Source organism: Echinops telfairi, unplaced genomic scaffold, assembly GCF_000313985.2.
Source record: "Echinops telfairi isolate 266 unplaced genomic scaffold, ASM31398v2 ScPeMD7_2;HRSCAF=8, whole genome shotgun sequence".
NCBI lineage: Eukaryota > Metazoa > Chordata > Mammalia > Afrosoricida > Tenrecidae > Echinops > Echinops telfairi.
Genome location: NW_022103898.1, coordinates 39,263,863 through 39,269,098, shown reverse-complemented (window position 1 = coordinate 39,269,098; position 5,236 = coordinate 39,263,863).

Sequence of the window (5,236 nt, the reverse complement as noted above, 5' to 3'; positions counted from 1 at the left end):
TCCACTGAGATAGGAGTTCAAGCAACACTGGGGCAGAAAGCCACCGAAGCAAAATGGCTCTGGCAAGAAGTAAAATGGACACATTAAAAAGCAGGCTGTTGACAAAGCTCTTCTTACACGGAGCTCTCCCAACTGTGGCCATCAACCATTCTTTTATATATATATAAATATCAATCTCATGTATCAAATGCCACAGCCAGAAAATGGACTTGTGTTCAACATGAACAACCCGCATCTTAAATGACTGTTTCCAAGGGAACCAGATTGTCTATAGTTTTTGGTCAGCATCTGCTATAAAATGCTGTTTTGTTAGGGGTCATTGAGTCAATGTCCACATGTAGTCACCTCATGCTACAGAGCAGAACTTCCCGCAGGGTTTTATTCGGCTGTAATCGAAAGCACCAGTTGCTCTGAGGGAGAACAAGGAGGCTTTCTACTCCTATAACTAGTTCTAGTCTGGGAAACTCATTGGGGCAGTTCTAGCCTGGCCTCTGGGTTGTTATGAGTCAGCATCCACTCAAAGGCAGTGAGAGAGTGATCAATCTTATGGAGCAGATACCTGGCCTTTTTCCCACAGACTCATTGGGTGGGCTCAAATCACTAATCTTTCAATCAGCAGCCAAGTGCTTACCTGCTGTGTCACTAGCATTCCTTAACTTCTGAGATATTTATATGAAGTACCCCGCAGTGCACGGCCAGAAAAGATCTCTAGGATCAAGGGTTCTTCTTCCTACTGATCACAGAATATAAAAGGCAATTTCTGAAGCCGAGATGCTCATGGTTTCAATTTAAGACTACAACTGTGTATGCATGCAGCAGAATCACAGCCAGTCAAATATTAATTCCTTTCCCTCTTCCATTGTTGATAAAGCCCAACTGTCAAGTCAAAGGGACTGATTCCAGGGCTCAGGGAGAGTTTCTGGCTGAACATTTTGTTCACTTGGCCTCCAACCTTCCCCTTACTACCAGAAAATTTAAACCAAACAAGCTGCTTTTACCTGAATGTTCCAGGTAACAACCTACTTTAGCTGGAGCTGCTTAGATTTTTGAGCTAAAAATGGCTTATTTCCATGAGTCATCTGGATAATTGCTAGAATCTGCTGGCCCACTTAGAGGAGGTGGGCCAGCAGGTGCTAAATGCAAGTGTCCGTAAGGGCCTCAGTGTTTGCTCCTCTCTGGGGAACTCTGCGACAGTTTCTTAATGCCTGGGATGGTATCCCCTAGATTCACTTTCAGCCCTTGAATCTTCTTCTGTTAGATGGATCGTCTTTGTCATATGACAAAAAATGCCTCCCTTCTGTATTTATTTTTAAGGGAATATTCTATACTCTGTGTTTGTGTGTGCAGCTTTGTGATTTAGGAGAAGCAGTACGTCAACAAGTATTTACTGATTACCAACTGCAGGAACACTGTGTGGGATACAAAAGGAGAGAAAAATGATCTCTTCCTAAAGGATGGCTGCTTATGGGGATTGACAAGTTAAAAATCAGTTGGCAGAGTCACCTACAAACTTACCGTTGGCCTATTAGGAAGGGTTGGGAGAGTTGTTAGCTGTCAGAGTCTACCACAACTCACCATGGCCCTAAAGCACAACTCAGTAAATGCTGCTGCTTCTGCAACATCCCTGTGACCTACAGGGCTTACTGGCATTGCGGATTTTCATTGGTTAGTTTTTAGAGGTATGTTGTCAGGCTTTTTTTCTCATCAGTCTTAATTCGGAAACCTTGCTGAAACCTGCTCACCATTGAGCATCACTCGCATCTCTGTAGTAGTTCTGTGTAGAGTGCGTTCTGCAAAGCAATTTTAACCGAGTCTCTCACCTAGAAGGTGGGGATTGTGACTCAGAACAACCAAAACGCAAAACCAAAACCAAACCAAACATACTCACTGCCAAAGAGTCCACTTCAACTTGACCTCTGTACACAGTTGTTGTTCTTGTTAAGTGGTGTCAAGTTGATTCTGATGGATAGAGATCTACGTACCACGGAATGAAACACTGCCCTGTCTTGTGCCATCTCAGCAATTGTTACTATGCTTGGGCTCAGTACGTCGCTATGCTCATTCCAGCCATCATGTCCATCCAACTCACTAAGTTAGTCATCGTTTTCTCTAAGCAGAAAGTACATTATGTCCTTTTCCAAGGATTGACCACGCCTGACCATATGTTCCAAGTACACGAGACAAAGTTTCCCCGTCCTCACATCTAAGGATCATTATGGTTGTACCTCTTCCAAGACAGACATGCTTGTGGTTCTTGCAATTCATGGTATATTCTGTCCTTCACCAATGCCAACATTTAAATGCATCGACTCCTTTCCCGTTTTCTTTATTCCGCATCCAGCTTTCACCCACCCAGGAGGTTATTGAACATAATACTGCGTGGGTCAGGCACTCCTTAGTGCTCAACATGACAGCTCGGCTCTATTAATGTTCAGGAGGTCATTTGCAGCAGATTTACCCAATGCAATACATCTTTTGATTTCTTGACTGCTGCTATGCTGAGTATTGATTATAGAGCCAAATCATATGAAATCTTTGACATCAATATTTCTCCATTTATCTTAATGTTGTTTATTGGCCCATTTGTAAGGACTTTTGCTTTCTTTTTATTAAGCTGCAATCCGTACTGAATACTACAGTCTTTAAACCTAACCAGTGAGTAAGTAAACTCTTCTTTCAACAAGTAAGGTTGTGTTATCTGTATATCACAGGTTGTTGATGAGCTTTCTGCCAATCACAATATCATGTTCTTCTTGTTATAGTCTAGTTTTCGGAGTATATTCTCAGCATATAGATTGAAGAAGTATGAGGAAAGGATGCAACTTCAACTTACCTTTCCTGAATTGCAAGTTTGTAATTTGACTTTCATGAACCAGTTTTAATTTACTATAACTTTAACCTGAACTTGTTTATAAGCAATTGATGATGTGTTTCCAAGTCAGTCCCCCTATTGGGGGTGATGATATGGAACATCCCCATTGTCTCCTTCCACAGGTGTAATCAATTTGACTTCTGTTTGTTCCACCTGGCATGTAGATGTGTAGTTGTCAATTGTTGTTATAATAAGTTGTTAGTATTCAATGCTATCATCTGATTCTATGGCTTCTATAACTAAGAACCTATTTTCTAACTAACTAATCTTCTAACTAATCCTGCCTCTTTGTTTCCAACTTGCACATTTCAAGCAACAGCATTTATTCATTCATCTTTATTGAATATTTGGTCAATTTCAGACTGGAGAATTTGGTTGAGTTTTCCAATTTCTTCTTTGTTTTAGTGGTTGGTTTATAAACTTGAATGATAGTCATATTAATTGGCCTTTCCTGTTGATGTTGTTAGTCAGAACCATCAAGTTGGTTCTGACTCAGAGAGACACTATGTACAACATCATAAAATATTGCTTGGTCCGGGCCAGTCTCTCAACAGCTATGTTTGAGTTCAGTATTGCAGCCATTCTGCTAATCAATTTCCTTGAGAGCCTTCCTCTTTTTTGATGACCCTCTACTTTGCCAAGCATGATGTCTTGATGGCATAAAACGTTATGCTTTGGGTTGCTAATCTCAAGGTCCACAGTTTAAAACCACCAGCTTCTGTGTGGGAGAAAGAGGAGGCTTTCTACTCTCATAAAGATTTACAGTCTCAGAAACTCACAGAGGCTGTTCTAATTTCTCCTATAGCGTTGCTTTGAATGTGAGTTGTAATCCACTTCATGACTGTGAGTTCTGGGGTTTGGTCTCTCCTGACATGTCCAAAGCATGTGAGAATTTGAATAAAAGTTTATAGAACAAATTGGTTTTCCATTATACAATTCATGCATATTTTGTTGGAGACATTGATTGTAAACTCCATAATGTAACAGCACTCTTCCTAGTATTTCCCCATGTTTGCATTTTTCCATTCCTCCTCTCTTTCCTATCTCGTTTTGTCATCTGACCATTAACCTGAAGGAAACACTGTCCTTTCAATCTTATATGGTTGATTGTTCTACTGAGTGCTTACTCCACTGAGGTTATTATTTACTTTATCGGCTATTATTTGACTGAAGATTGAGCCATGAGGGTGAGTTGAGTTCTTGGCAGAACTGGTGTCTAAGTGTTATAGTCTTGGGGATTCTACTGGTTTCTATCAGATCTGTACTCCTGATCTTTTTATGACTCTGAGCTTTGTTGCACATTTTTCTCCTTCTTTATCTGGGGCCCTGTATTGTCATCTCTTCCACGGTGGTCAACAGTAGTAGTCATGAACCACGGAGATCTTCTGGTCTCAGGGACTAATTGTTTCCAAGTATCTTTAATTTTCTTCACTCTTCTATCCTCCAGATGGAGAGAAAGGCTTAACGGTAAGACATTGGAAACAAGCTGCCACATCCTACTCCTAAAGAGTGAATGATAGGTTTGAATGGTCAGCCTTTTGGTTAGCAGCTGAGTGCTTCACTACTGTGTCAGTAAGTTTCCTTAAGTAGAAAATAAATACAGGCATGGGGGTGGGGGGGTGGGGCATGGCTACCTCATGTAGAATAGTCCATATGAAAAATTATATCTAATATTGGTTTTAAAAAAGAATCAACTTATATAGTCTCCTGGATTCAATTGAAAATTTCAGTTGTTTTAATTTGATGTCATGAACTATTGAAGCAGTTCTTTCTATGAATTTTTGTGTGCTTGTTTCCTATTTTTTTCTCCCGTCAAATGATAAGATTTCAAAATTAAGAGGGTAAACAGTTTTGTTTTCTTTTGAGAAAGAGATGTGGAGTTTGGTATAAAAGCTTGCTATTTCCATGCTCACACCATTTAAATTCTGGGGCATGGGACTTTTAGGCTTGAGGTCAATGCCGTGAAGGCAATTTTGAAGGTCAAGCTGGTGAAGCACTAAAGAAGCCTGACAGATTCAAAAGAGAATATTTGCATCTGGCTCCTGGCACTGAGCTCTCTGCTGTGATGAAGTCAGGTTGAATAAAAGGAGCAGTGTGAACTGAACTTCGATAGTGTGGGCATCTTGACCTCAGAGGCCTTCATGCCTCTTTTTAGCTTCCATTCTCTTCTGCCTCACACCATGCGGGAGGGACAACCATCAAAATGAACCAGCTTTCTGCAGGGGCCAGTGGCCTGGTTTCCCTTTAATACCTGTTTAAACATGAATCAATCCAAAATTAACTTCATGAACAGCAGGAGGTTCCTGACCTTGTGAATTCAAGGATGAAATGTATTAGAATGTATAGTTAGCCAGGTGTCTTGGC